This window comes from Hyla sarda, chromosome 1, assembly GCF_029499605.1.
Source record: "Hyla sarda isolate aHylSar1 chromosome 1, aHylSar1.hap1, whole genome shotgun sequence".
In the NCBI taxonomy this organism is placed as follows: domain Eukaryota; kingdom Metazoa; phylum Chordata; class Amphibia; order Anura; family Hylidae; genus Hyla; species Hyla sarda.
The window spans coordinates 255,987,264-256,001,756 of NC_079189.1; the positions used below are offsets into that span (position 1 = coordinate 255,987,264).

The window sequence follows — 14,493 nt, forward strand, 5'->3', positions numbered from 1 at the left end:
TTTTTATACTGTGCATTTAAGCATCAATAAATCCTTTTCGGAATCGGAACGGAAACAGAGCAAAATGTCAACTGCACCCTGGATTCCCAGCCAGTCTCCCATGCCGGTACTTACCGGGCCTTAAGCTGGGTAGCAGTCTGCGATCTGACGAGAGCAGGCGCGTTCAGCTTAGGATGGCCGTTGACAGCTTCACGCCCTTTATACTGTGCATTTAAGCATCAATAAATCCTTTTCCGAATCGGAGCGGAAGGCGGCAACAGATTAAAATGTCAACTGCACCCGGGATTCCCAGCCAGTCTCCCATGCTGGTACTTAACAGGCCCTAAGCTGGGTAGCAGTCTGCGATCTGACGAGAGCAAGCGCGTTCAGCATAGGATGGCCGTTGACAGCTTCACACTTTGTATACTGTGCATTTAAGCATCAATAAATCCTTTTCGGAATCGGAACGGAAGGCGGCAACAGAGCAAAATGTCAACGGCAGCCGGGATTCCCAGCCAGTGTCCCATGCCGGTACTTACCGGGCCCTAAGATGGGTAGCAGTCTGCGATCTGACGAGAGCAGGCGCGTTCAGCTTAGGATGGCCGTTGACATCTTCACGCATTGTATATTGTGGATTTAAGCATCAATAAATATTTTTATTAATCGGAGAGGAAGGCGGCAACAGAGCAAAATGTCAATGGCACCTTGGATTGCCAGCCAGTCTCCCATGCCGGTAACTGCAGGGCAGCAGTCTGCGATCTGAGGAGAGCAGGCACGTTCAGGCTTAGGATGGCCGTTGACAGCTTCACAACCTGTATATTGTGGATTTAAGCATCAATAAATCCTTTTCCGAATCGGAGCGAAAGGCGGCAACAGATTAAAATGTCAACTGCACCCGGGATTCCAATCCAGTCTCCCATGCTGGTACTTACCAGGCCCTAAGCTGGGTAGCAGTCTGCGATCTGACGAGAGCAGGCGCGTTCAGCTTAGGATGGCCGTTGACAGCTTCACACTTTGTATACTGTGGATTTAAGCATCAATAAATAATTTTCGGAATCGGAGCAGAAAAAGAGCAAAATGTCAACTGCACCCGGGATTCCCAGCCAGTCTCCCATGCTGGTACTTACCAGGCCCTAAGCTGGGTATCAGTCTGCGATCTGACGAGAGCAGGCGCGTTCAGCTTAGGATGGCCGTTGACAGCTTCACACTTTGTATACTGTGCATTTAAGCATCAATAAATCCTTTTCGGAATCGGAACGGAAGGCGGCAACAGAGCAAAATGTCAACGGCTGCCGGGATTCCCAGCCAGTGTCCCATGCCGGTACTTACCGGACCCTAAGATCTGTACCAGTCTGCGATCTGACGAGAGCAGGCGCGTTAAGCTTAGGATGGCCGTCGACAGCTTCACACCTTGTATACTGTGGATTTAAGCATCAATAAATTCTTTTCGGAATCGGACCGGAAGGCAGCAATAGAGCAAAATGTCAACGGCATGCGGGATTCCCAGCCAGTCTCCCATGCCAGAACTTACCAGGCCCTAAGCTGGGTAGCAGTCTGCGATCTGACGAGAGCAGGCGCGTTCAGCTTAGGATGGCCATTGACAGCGTCATGCTTTTTATACTGTGCATTTAAGCATCAATAAATCCTTTTCGGGATCGGAACGGAAGGCGGCAACAGAGCAAAATGTCAACTGCACCCGGGATTCCCAGCCAGTCTCCCATGCCGGTACTTACCGGGCCCTAAGCTGGGTAGCAGTCTGCGATCTGACGAGAGCAGGCGCGTTCAGCTTAGGATGACCATTGACAGCGTCATGCTTTTTATACTGTGCATTTAAGCATCAATAAATCCTTTTCGGAATCGGAACGGAAGGCGGCAACAGAGCAAAATGTCAACTGCACCCGGGATTCCCAGCCAGTCTCCCATGCCGGGTACTTACTGGGCTCTAAGCTGGGTAGCAGTCTGCGATCTGACGAGAGCAAGCGCGTTCAGCTTAGGATGGCCGTTGACATCTTCACGCCTTGTATATTGTGGATTTAAGCATCAATAAATATTTTTTTAATCGGAGAGGAAGGCGGCAACAGAGCAAAATGTCAATGGCACCTTGGATTGCCAGCCAGTCTCCCATGCCGGTAACTGCCGGGCAGCAGTCTGCGACCTGAGGAGAGCAGGCACGTTCAGGCTTAGGATGGCCGTTGACAGCTTCACACCCTGTATATTGTGGATTTAAGCATCAATAAATCCTTTTCCGAATCGGAGCGGAAGGCGGCAACAGATTAAAATGTCAACTGTACCCGGGATTCCCAGCCAGTCTCCCATGCTGGTACTTACCAGGCAATAAGCTGGGTAGCAGGCTGCAATCTGACAAGAGCAGGCGCATTCAGCTTAGGATGGCCGTTGACAGCTTCACACATTGTATACTGTGGATTTAAGCATCAATAAATAATTTTCGGAATCGGAGCAGAAACAGAGCAAAATGGCAACTGCATCCGGGATTCCCAGCCAGTGTCCCATGCTGGTACTTACCAGGCCCGAAGCTGGGTAGCAGTCTGCGATCTGACTAGATCAGGCGCATTCAGCTTAGGATGGCCGTTGACATCTTCACACCCTGTATACTGTGGATTTAAGCATCAATAAATCCTTTTCGGAATCGGAGCGTAAGGCGGCAACAGAGCAAAATGTCAACGACACCTGGGATTCCCTGCCAGTCTCCCATGCTGGTACTTACCGGGCCCTAAGCTGGGTAGCAGTCTGCGATCTGACGAGAGCAGGCGCGTTCAGCTTAGGATGGCTGTTGACAGCTTCACACCCTGTATATTGGGGATTTAAACATGAATAAATCCTTTTCCGAATTGGAGCAGAAGGCGGCAACAGATTAAAATGTCAACTGCACCCGGGATTCCCAGCCAGTCTCCCATGCTGGTACTTACCAGGCCCTAAGCTGGGTAGCAGTCTGCGATCTGAAGAGAGCAGGGGCGTTCAGCTTAGGATGGCCGTTGACAGCTTCACACTTTGTATACTGTGCATTTAAGCATCAATAAATCCTTTTCGGAATCGGAACGGAAGGCGGCAACAGAGCAAAATGTCAACGGCAGCCGGGATTCCCAGCCAGTGTCCCATGCCGGTACTTACCGGGCCCTAAGATGGGTAGCAGTCTGCGATCTGACGAGAGCAGGCGCGTTCAGCTTAGGATGGCCGTTGACATCTTCACGCATTGTATATTGTGGATTTAAGCATCAATAAATATTTTTATTAATCGGAGAGGAAGGCGGCAACAGAGCAAAATGTCAATGGCACCTTGGATTGCCAGCCAGTCTCCCATGTCGGTAACTGCAGGGCAGCAGTCTGTGATCTGAGGAGAGCAGGCACGTTCAGGCTTAGGATGGCCGTTGACAGCTTCACACCCTGTATATTGTGGATTTAAGCATCAATAAATCCTTTTCAGAATCGGAGCGAAAGGCAGCAACAGATTAAAATGTCAACTGCACCCAAGATTACAATCCAGTCTCCCATGCTGGTACTTACCAGGCCCTAAGCTGGGTAGCAGTCTGCGATCTGACGAGAGCAGGCGCGTTCAGCTTAGGATGGCCGTTGACAGCTTCACACTTTGTATACTGTGGATTTAAGCATCAATAAATAATTTTCGGAATCGGAGCAGAAAAAGAGCAAAATGTCAACTGCACCCGGGATTCCCAGCCAGTCTCCCATGCTGGTACTTACCAGGCCCTAAGCTGGGTATCAGTCTGCGATCTGACGAGAGCAGGCGCGTTCAGCTTAGCATGGCCGTTGACAGCTTCACACTTTGTATACTGTGCATTTAAGCATCAATAAATCCTTTTCGGAATCGGAACCGGAACGGAAGACGGCAACAGAGCAAAATGTCAACGGCTGCCGGGATTCCCAGCCAGTGTCCCATGCCGGTACTTACCGGACCCTAAGATCTGTACCAGTCTGCGATCTGATGAGAGCAGGCGCGTTAAGCTTAGGATGGCCGTCGACAGCTTCACACCTTGTATACTGTGGATTTAAGCATCAATAAATTCTTTTCGGAATCGGACCGGAAGGCAGCAATAGAGCAAAATGTCAACGGCATCCGGGATTTCCAGCCAGTCTCCCATGCCAGTACTTACTGGGCCCTAAGCTGGGTAGCAGTCTGCGATCTGACGAGAGCAGGCGCGTTCAGCTTAGGATGGCCGTTGACAGCTTCACACCCTGTATACTGTGGATTTAAGCATCAATAAATCCTTTTCCGAATCGGAGCGGAAGGCGGCAACAGATTAAAATGTCAACTGCACCCGGGATTCCCAGCCAGTCTCCCATGCCAGTACTTACCAGGCCCTAAGCTGGGTAGCAGTCTGCGATCTGACGAGAGCAGGCGCGTTCAGCTTAGGATGGCCATTGACAGCGTCATGCTTTTTATACTGTGCATTTAAGCATCAATAAATCCTTTTCGGAATCGGAACGGAAGGCGGCAACAGAGCAAAATGTCAACGGCAGCCGGGATTCCCAGCCAGTGTCCCATGCCGGTACTTACCGGGCCCTAAGATCTGTACCAGTCTGCGATCTGACGAGAGCAGGCGCGTTAAGCTTAGGATGGCCATTGACAGCTTCATGCTTTTTATACTGTGCATTTAAGCATCAATAAATCCTTTTCGGAATCGGAACGGAAGGCGGCAACAGAGCAAAATGTCAACTGCACCCGGGATTCCCAGCCAGTCTCCCATGCCAGTACTTACTGGGCCCTAAGCTGCGTAGCCGTCTGCGATCTGACGAGAGCAGGCGCGTTAAGCTTAGGATGGCCATTGACAGCTTCATGCTTTTTATACTGTGCATTTAAGCATCAATAAATCCTTTTCGGAATCAGAGAGGAAGGCGGCAGCAGAGCAAAATGTCAATAGCACCTTGGATTGCCAGCCAGTCTCCCATGCCCGTACTTGCCGGGCAGCAGTCTGCGATCTGACAAGAATAGGCACATTAAGCTTAGGATAGCAGTAGACGGCTTCTCACCCTGTATACTGTGGATTTAAGCATCAATAAATCCTTTTCGGAATCGGAACGCAAGGCGGCTACAGAGCAAAATGTCAACAACACCTGGGATTCCCAGCCAGTCTCCCATGCTGGTACTTACCGGGCCCTAAGCTGGGTAGCAGTCTGCGATCTGAAGAGAGCAGGGGCGTTAAGCTTAGGATGGCCGTTGACAGCTTCACACTTTGTATACTGTGCATTTAAGCATCAATAAATCCTTTTCGGAATCGGAACGGAAGGCGGCAACAGAGCAAAATGTCAACGGCAGCCGGGATTCCCAGCCAGTGTCCCATGCCGGTACTTACCGGGCCCTAAGATGGGTAGCAGTCTGCGATCTGACGAGAGCAGGCGCGTTCAGCTTAGGATGGCCGTTGACATCTTCACGCATTGTATATTGTGGATTTAAGCATCAATAAATATTTTTATTAATCGGAGAGGAAGGCGGCAACAGAGCAAAATGTCAATGGCACCTTGGATTGCCAGCCAGTCTCCCATGCCGGTAACTGCAGGGCAGCAGTCTGTGATCTGAGGAGAGCAGGCACGTTCAGGCTTAGGATGGCCGTTGACAGCTTCACACCCTGTATATTGTGGATTTAAGCATCAATAAATCCTTTTCCGAATCGGAGCGAAAGGCGGCAACAGATTAAAATGTCAACTGCACCCAAGATTACAATCCAGTCTCCCATGCTGGTACTTACCAGGCCCTAAGCTGGGTAGCAGTCTGCGATCTGACGAGAGCAGGCGCGTTCAGCTTAGGATGGCCGTTGACAGCTTCACACTTTGTATACTGTGGATTTAAGCATCAATAAATAATTTTCGGAATCGGAGCAGAAAAAGAGCAAAATGTCAACTGCACCCGGGATTCCCAGCCAGTCTCCCATGCTGGTACTTACCAGGCCCTAAGCTGGGTATCAGTCTGCGATCTGACGAGAGCAGGCGCGTTCAGCTTAGCATGGCCGTTGACAGCTTCACACTTTGTATACTGTGCATTTAAGCATCAATAAATCCTTTTCGGAATCGGAACCGGAACGGAAGACGGCAACAGAGCAAAATGTCAACGGCTGCCGGGATTCCCAGCCAGTGTCCCATGCCGGTACTTACCGGACCCTAAGATCTGTACCAGTCTGCGATCTGATGAGAGCAGGCGCGTTAAGCTTAGGATGGCCGTCGACAGCTTCACACCTTGTATACTGTGGATTTAAGCATCAATAAATTCTTTTCGGAATCGGACCGGAAGGCAGCAATAGAGCAAAATGTCAACGGCATCAGGGATTTCCAGCCAGTCTCCCATGCCAGTACTTACTGGGCCCTAAGCTGGGTAGCAGTCTGCGATCTGACGAGAGCAGGCACGTTCAGCTTAGGATGGCCGTTGACAGCTTCACACCCTGTATACTGTGGATTTAAGCATCAATAAATCCTTTTCCGAATCGGAGCGGAAGGCGGCAACAGATTAAAATGTCAACTGCACCCGGGATTCCCAGCCAGTCTCCCATGCCAGTACTTACCAGGCCCTAAGCTGGGTAGCAGTCTGCAATCTGACGAGAGCAGGCGCGTTCAGCTTAGGATGGCCATTGACAGCGTCATGCTTTTTATACTGTGCATTTAAGCATCAATAAATCCTTTTCGGAATCGGAACGGAAGGCGGCAACAGAGCAAAATGTCAACGGCAGCCGGGATTCCCAGCCAGTGTCCCATGCCGGTACTTACCGGGCCCTAAGATCTGTACCAGTCTGCGATCTGACGAGAGCAGGCGCGTTAAGCTTAGGATGGCCATTGACAGCTTCATGCTTTTTATACTGTGCATTTAAGCATCAATAAATCCTTTTCGGAATCGGAACGGAAGGCGGCAACAGAGCAAAATGTCAACTGCACCCGGGATTCCCAGCCAGTCTCCCATGCCAGTACTTACTGGGCCCTAAGCTGCGTAGCCGTCTGCGATCTGACGAGAGCAGGCGCGTTAAGCTTAGGATGGCCATTGACAGCTTCATGCTTTTTATACTGTGCATTTAAGCATCAATAAATCCTTTTCGGAATCAGAGAGGAAGGCGGCAGCAGAGCAAAATGTCAATAGCACCTTGGATTGCCAGCCAGTCTCCCATGCCCATACTTGCCGGGCAGCAGTCTGCGATCTGACAAGAATAGGCACATTAAGCTTAGGATAGCAGTAGACGGCTTCTCACCCTGTATACTGTGGATTTAAGCATCAATAAATCCTTTTCGGAATCGGAACGCAAGGCGGCTACAGAGCAAAATGTCAACAACACCTGGGATTCCCAGCCAGTCTCCCATGCTGGTACTTACCGGGCCCTAAGCTGGGTAGCAGTCTGCGATCTGACGAGAGCAGGCGCGTTCAGCTTAGGATGGCCGTTGACAGCTTCACGCCCTTTATACTGTGCATTTAAGCATCAATAAATCCTTTTCCGAATCGGAGCGGAAGGCGGCAACAGAGCAAAATGTCAACTGCACCCTGGATTCCCAGCCAGTCTCCCATGCCGGTACTTACTGGGCCCTAAGCTGGGTAGCAGTCTGTGATCTGACGAGAGCAGGCGCGTTCAGCTTAGGATGGCCGTTGACATCTTTACGCCTTGTATATTGTGGATTTAAGCATCAATAAATATTTTTATTAATCGGAGAAGAAGGCGGCAACAGAGCAAAATGTCAATGGCACCTTGGATTGCCAGCCAGTCTACCATGCCGGTAACTGCCGGGCAGCAGTCTGCGACCTGAGGAGAGCAGGCACGTTCAGGCTTAGGATGGCCGTTGACAGCTTCACACCCTGTATATTGTGGATTTAAGCATCAATAAATCCTTTTCCGAATCGGAGCGGAAGGCGGCAACAGATTAAAATGTCAACTGCACCCGGGATTCCCAGCCAGTCTCCCATGCTGGTACTTACCAGGCCCTAAGCTGGGTATCAGTCTGCGATCTGACGAGAGCAGGCGCGTTCAGCTTAGGATGGCCGTTGACAGCTTCACACTTTGTATACTGTGCATTTAAGCATCAATAAATCCTTTTCGGAATCGGAACGGAAGGCGGCAACAGAGCAAAATGTCAACGGCAGCCGGGATTCCCAGCCAGTGTCCCATGCCGGTACTTACCGGGCCCTAAGTTCTGTACCAGTCTGCGATCTGACGAAAGCAGGCGCGTTAAGCTTAGGATGGCCGTCGACAGCTTCACACCTTGTATACTGTGGATTTAAGCATCAATAAATTATTTTCGGAATCGGAGCGGAAGGCAGCAATAGAGCAAAATGTCAACGGCACCCGGGATTCCCAGCCAGTCTCCCATGTCAGTACTTACCGGGCCCTAAGCTGGGTAGCAGTCTGCAATCTGACGAGAGCAGGCGCGTTCAGCTTAGGATTGCCATTGACAGCTTCATGATTTTTATACTGTGCATTTAAGCATCAATAAATCCTTTTCGGAATCGGAGAGGAAGGCGGCAACAGAGCACCTTGGATTGCCAGCCAGTCTCCCATGCCCGTTCTTGCCGGGCAGCAGTCTGCGATCTGACAAAAACAGGCACATTCAGCTTAGGATAGCCGTAGACGGCTTCACACCCTGTATACTGTGGATACTGTGGATTTAAGCATCAATAAATCCTTTTCGGAATCAGAGCAAAAGGCGGCTAAAGAGCAAAATGTCAACAACACCTGGGATTCCCAGCCAGTCTCCCATGCTGGTACTTACCGGGCCCTAAGCTGGGTAGCAGTCTGCGATCTGACGAGAGCAGGCGCGTTCAGCTTAGGATGGCCGTTGACAGCTTCACGCCCTTTATACTGTGCATTTAAGCATCAATAAATCCTTTTTGGAATCGGAACGGAAGGCGGCAACAGAGCAAAATGTCAACTGCACCCGGGATTCCCAGCCAGTCTCCCATGCCGGTACTTACTGGGCCCTAAGCTGGGTAACAGTCTGCGATCTGACGAGAGCAGGCGCGTTCAGCTTAGGACGGCCGTTGACATCTTCACACCCTGTATATTGTGGATTTAACCCCTTCATGACCCAGCCCATTTTCACCTTCATGACCTGGGCATTTTTTGAAAATCTGACCACTGTCACTTTAAACATTAATAACTTTGGAATGCTTTTACTTATCATTCTGATTCCGAGATTGTTTTTTCGTGACATATTCTACTTTATTTTATCGATAAAATTTCACTGATATTTGTATCCTTTCTTGGTAAAAAATCTAAAAATTTCATGAAAATTTTGAAAATTTAGCATTTTTCTAACTTTGAAAGTCTCTGCTTGAAAGGAAAATGGATATTCCAAATAAATTACATATTGATTCACATATACAATATGTCTACTTTGTGTTTGCATTAAAAAATTGACAAGTTTTTTACTTTTGGAAGACATCAGAGGGCTTCAAAGTTCCGCAGCAATTTTCAAATTTTTCTCAAGATTTTCAAAATCGTAATTTTTCAGGGCCCAGTTCAGGTTGGAAGTGGATTTTAAGGATCTTCATATTAGAAATACCCCATAAATGACCCCATTATAAAAACTGCACCCCCCAAAGTATTCAAAATGACATTCAGTAAGTGTTTTAACCCTTTAGGTGTTTCACAGGAATAGCAGCAAAGTGAAGGAGAAAATTCTAAATCTTCATTTTTTACACTCGCATTTTCTTGTAGACCCAATTTTTTAATTTTTACAAGGGGTAAAGGAGATAAATCACCCTAAAATTTGTAACCCAATTTCTCTCGAGTAAGGAAATACCTCATATGCGTATGTAAAATGTTCGGTGGGCGCAGTAGAGGGCTCAGAAGGGAAGGAGCGACAATGGGATTTTGGAGAGTGAGTTTTTCTGAAAGGGTTTTTGGGGGGCATGTCCCATTTAGGAAGCCCCTATGGTGCCAGAACAGTGGACCCCCCCACATGTGACCCCATTTTGGAAACTATACCCCTCATGGAATGTAATAAGGGGTGCAGTGAGTATTTACACCCCACTGGCGTTTGACAGATATTTGAAACGGTGGACTGTGCAAATCAAAAATTTTATTTTTCATTTTCACAGACCACTGTTCCAAAAATCTGTCATACACCAGTGGGGTGTAAATGCTCACTGCACCCCTTATTACATTCCGTGAGGGGTGTAGTTTCCAAAATGGGGTCACATATGGATATTTATTGTTTTGCGTTTGTCAGAACTGCTGTAACAATCAGCCACCCCTGTGCAAATCGCCTCAAATGTACATGGGGCACTCTCCCTTCTGGGCCTTGTTGTGTGCCCCCAGAGCACTTTGCGCCCACATATGGGGTATCTCCGTACTCGGGAGAAATTGCGTTACAAATTTAGAGGGTCTTTTTTCCCTTTTACCTCTTGTGAAAATGAAAAGTATAGGGCAACACCAGCATGTCAGTGTAAAAAAATTATTTTTTTACACTAACATGCTGGTGTAGACCCCAACTTCACCTTTTCATAAGGGGTTAAAGAAGAAAAAGCCCCCCAAAATTTGTAAGGCAATTTCTCCCGAGTACGGCGATACCCCATATGTGTCCCAAAACTGTTGCCCTGAAATACGACAGGGCTCCAAAGTGAGAGAGCGCCATGCGCATTTGAGGCCTGAATTAGGGATTTGCATAGGGGTGGACATAGGGGTATTCTACGCCAGTGATTCCCAAACAGGGTGCCTCCAGCTGTTGCAAAACTCCCAGCATGCCTGGACAGTCAATGGCTGTCCGGCAATACTGGGAGTTATTATTTTGCAACAGCTGGAGGCTCCGTTTTGGAAACAGTAGCGTACCAGACGTTTTTCATTTTTTGGGGGGAGGGGGGCTGTGTAGGGGTATGTGTATATGTAGTGTTTTTTACTTTTTATTTTAGGTTAGTGTCAGTGTAGTGTAGTGTTTTTAGGGTACAGTCACATGGGCAGAGGTTCACAGCAAGTTTGCCGCTGGAAGTTTGAGCTGCAGCGCAAAATTTGCGCCATCTCAAACTTCCAGCACTCACTGTAAACCTCCGCCCATGTGAGTGTACCCTGTACATTCACATTGGGGGGAGGGGGCAAACATCCAGCTGTTGCAAACTCCGAGCATGCCCTTTGGCTGTCCGTGCATGCTGGGAGTTGTAGTTTTGCAACAGCTGGAGGAACACTGGTTTGGAAACACTAAGTTAAGTAATAAACTTTCAAGTGTTGCAACCAAACTTAGTGTTTCCAAACCAGTGTGCCTCCAGCTGTTGCAAAACTACAACTCCCAGCATGCATGGTCTGTCAGTGCATGCTGGGAGTTATAGTTTTGCAACAATTGCAACAGCTGGAGGCACTGAGGTAGGAAACGGACAATGTTTCCCAACTAGTGTGCCTCCAGATGTTGCAAAACTACAACTCCCAGCATGCCCAGACTGCCAAGGCATGCTGGAAGTTGTAGTTCGGCAATATCTGAAGGATCAGATGTTGCCGAACTACAACTTCCAGCATGCTTGGGCAGTCTGGGCATGCTGGGAGTTGTAGTTTTGCAACATCTGGAGGTCCACAGTTTGGAGATCACTGTATAATGGTCTCCAATCTGTGCTCTTCCAGATGTTAGAGAACTACAACTCCCAGCATGCCTGGACAGACTGAGCATGCTGAGATTTGTAGTTTTGCAACATCTGGAAGAGCACAGATTGGAGACCATTATACAGTGGTCTCCAAACTGAGGACCTCCAGATGTTGCAAAACTACAACTCCCAGCATGCCCAGAAAGCCAAAGGCTGTCTGGGCATGCTGGGAGTTGCAGTTTTGAAACTCTCAGAGGCAGCAGTGAGATCGCTTTACGGCGATCTCACTGCTGCCAATGAAGATGCTGCACTGCTGCCGGAAACTCACCTCCGGGACGCAGCGCCGCCGGGACCGCCTGGAGGACGTCGGGACCGCACGGAGGACGCCGGGACCGCTCGGGACACCGCTCCGACGGGTAAGTGACGCCGGGGGACGGGTCAGGGACACTTAGCAGAGCGGTGTGTGTCCCGATCCCCGTGATCGGAACTCACACACCGCGCTGCTAAGTATTCTGATAGCGAAACGCTGCTATCAGCTAGTCAGATTTGACCAGCTGATAGCAGCGATCGCTGGGGGGGGTGGGGGACGAAACCCCCCGTGGTCGCACGGTAAGATGGCTGGCTATCAGTGATAGCCACCATCTTTCCGGGCGCTGCGGGGTGCCGCGAGTAGCGGCAGTAATGTCCATGACGTACCTGTATGTCATGGGTCGGGAACACCTTGCCACCCATGACGTACAGGTATGTCATAGGTCGGGAAGGGGTTAAGCATCAATAAATATTTTTATTAATCGGAGAGGAAGGCGGCAACAGAGCAAAATGTCAATGGCACCTTGGATTGCCAGCCAGTCTCCCATGCCGGTAACTGCCGGGCAGCAGTCTGCGATCTGAGGAGAGCAGGCACGTTCAAGCTTAGGATGGCCGTTGACAGCTTCACACCCTGTATATTGTGGATTTAAGCATCAATAAATCCTTTTCCGAATCGGAGCGGAAGGCGGCAACAGATTAAAATGTCAACTGCACCCGGGATTCCCAGCCAGTCTCCCATGCTGGAACTTACCAGGCCCTAAGCTGGGTAGCAGTCTGCGATCTGACGAGAGCAGGCGCGTTCAGCTTAGGATGGCCGTTGACAGCTTCACATTTTGTATACTGTGGATTTAAGCATCAATAAATAATTTTCGGAATCGGAGCAAAATGTCAACTGCACCTGGGATTCCCAGCCAGTCTCCCATGCTGGTACTTACCAGGCCCGAAGCTGGGTAGCAGTCTGCGATCTGATGAGAACAGGCGCATTCAGCTTAGGATGGCCGTAGACATCTTCACACCCTGTATACTGTGGATTTAAGCATCAATAAATCCTTTTCGGAATCGGAGCGGAAAGCGGCAACAGAGCAAAATGTCAATGGCAGCCGGGATTCCCAGCCAGTGTCCCATGCCGGTACTTACCGGGCCCTAAGATCTGTACCAGTCTGCGATCTGATGAGAGCAGGCGCGTTAAGCTTAGGATGGCCGTCGACAGCTTCACACCTTGTATACTGTGGATTTAAGCATCAATAAATCCTTTTCGGAATCAGAGCGGAAGGCGGCTAAAGAGCAAAATGTCAACAACACCTGGGATTCCCAGCCAGTCTCCCATGCCGGTACTTACTGGGCCCTAAGCTGGGTAGCAGTCTGCGATCTGACGAGAGCAGGCGCGTTCAGCTTAGGATGGCCATTGACAGCTTCCTGCTTTTTATACTGTGCATTTAAGCATCAATAAATCCTTTTCGGAATCGGAAACGAAACGGAAGGCGGCAACAGAGCAAAATGTCAACTGCACCCCGGATTCCCAGCCAGTCTCCCATGCCGGTACTTATTGGGCCCTAAGCTGGGTAGCAGTCTGCGATCTGACGAGAGCAGGCGTGTTCAGCTTAGGATGGCCGTTGACATCTTCATGCCTTGTATATTGTGGATTTAAGCATCAATAAATATTTTTATTAATCGGAGAGGAAGGCGGCAACAGAGCAAAATGTCAATGGCACCTTGGATTGCCAGCCAGTCTCCCATGCCGGTAACTGCCGGGCAGCAGTCTGCGATCTGAGGAGAGCAGGCACGTTCAGGCTTAGGATGGCCGTTGACAGCTTCACACCCAGTATAATGTGGATGTAAGCATCAATAAATCCTTTTCGGAATCGGAGCGGAAGGCGGCAACAGATTAAAATGTCAACTGCACACGGGATTCCCAGCCAGTCTCCCATGCTGGTACTTACCGGGCCCTAAGCTGGAAAGCAGTCTGCGATCTGACGAGAGCAGGCGCGTTCCGCTTAGGATGGCCGTTGACAGCTTCTCGCCCTTTATACTGTGCATTTAAGCATCAATAAATCCTTTTCGGAAGGCGGCAACAGAGCAAAATGTCAACGGCAGCCGAGATTCCAAGCCAGTGTCCCATGCCGGTACTTACCGGGCCCTAAGATCTGTAACAGTCTGCGATCTGACGAGAGCAGGCGCGTTAAGCTTAGGATGGCCGTCGACAGCTTCACACCTTGTATACTGTGGATTTAAGCATCAATAAATATTTTTTTTAATCGGAGAGGAAGGCGGCAACAGATCAAAATGTCAATAGCACCTTGGATTGCCAGCCAGTCTCCCATGCCCGTACTTGCCGGGCAGCAGTCTGCGATCTGACAAGAACAGGCGCATTCAGCTTAGGATAGCCGTAGACGGCTTCACACCCTGTATATTGTGGATGTAAGCATCAATAAATCCTTTTCGGAATCGAAGCAAAATGTCTACAGAGCTACAGAGCAAAATGTCAACAACACCTGAGATTCCCAGCCAGTCTCCCATGCTGGTACTTACCGGTCCCTAAGCTGGGTAGCAGTCTGCGATCTGACGAGAGCAGGCGCGTTCAGCTTAGGATTGCTGTTGACAGCTTCACACTTTGTATACTGTGCATTTAAGCATCAATAAATCCTTTTCGGAATCGAAGCGGAAGGCGGCTACAGAGCAAAATGTCAACAACACCTGGG

General features: G+C 49.4%; 2 pseudogenes; both read right to left on the reverse strand.

The window, feature by feature from the left end:
- Window positions 1-7,253: 7,253 nt before the first annotated feature.
- Window positions 7,254-7,373, reverse strand: LOC130319346 (5S ribosomal RNA; annotated as a pseudogene).
- Window positions 7,374-8,639: 1,266 nt separating this feature from the next.
- Window positions 8,640-8,759, reverse strand: LOC130319357 (5S ribosomal RNA; annotated as a pseudogene).
- Between the last annotated feature and the right edge of the window lie 5,734 nt (window positions 8,760-14,493).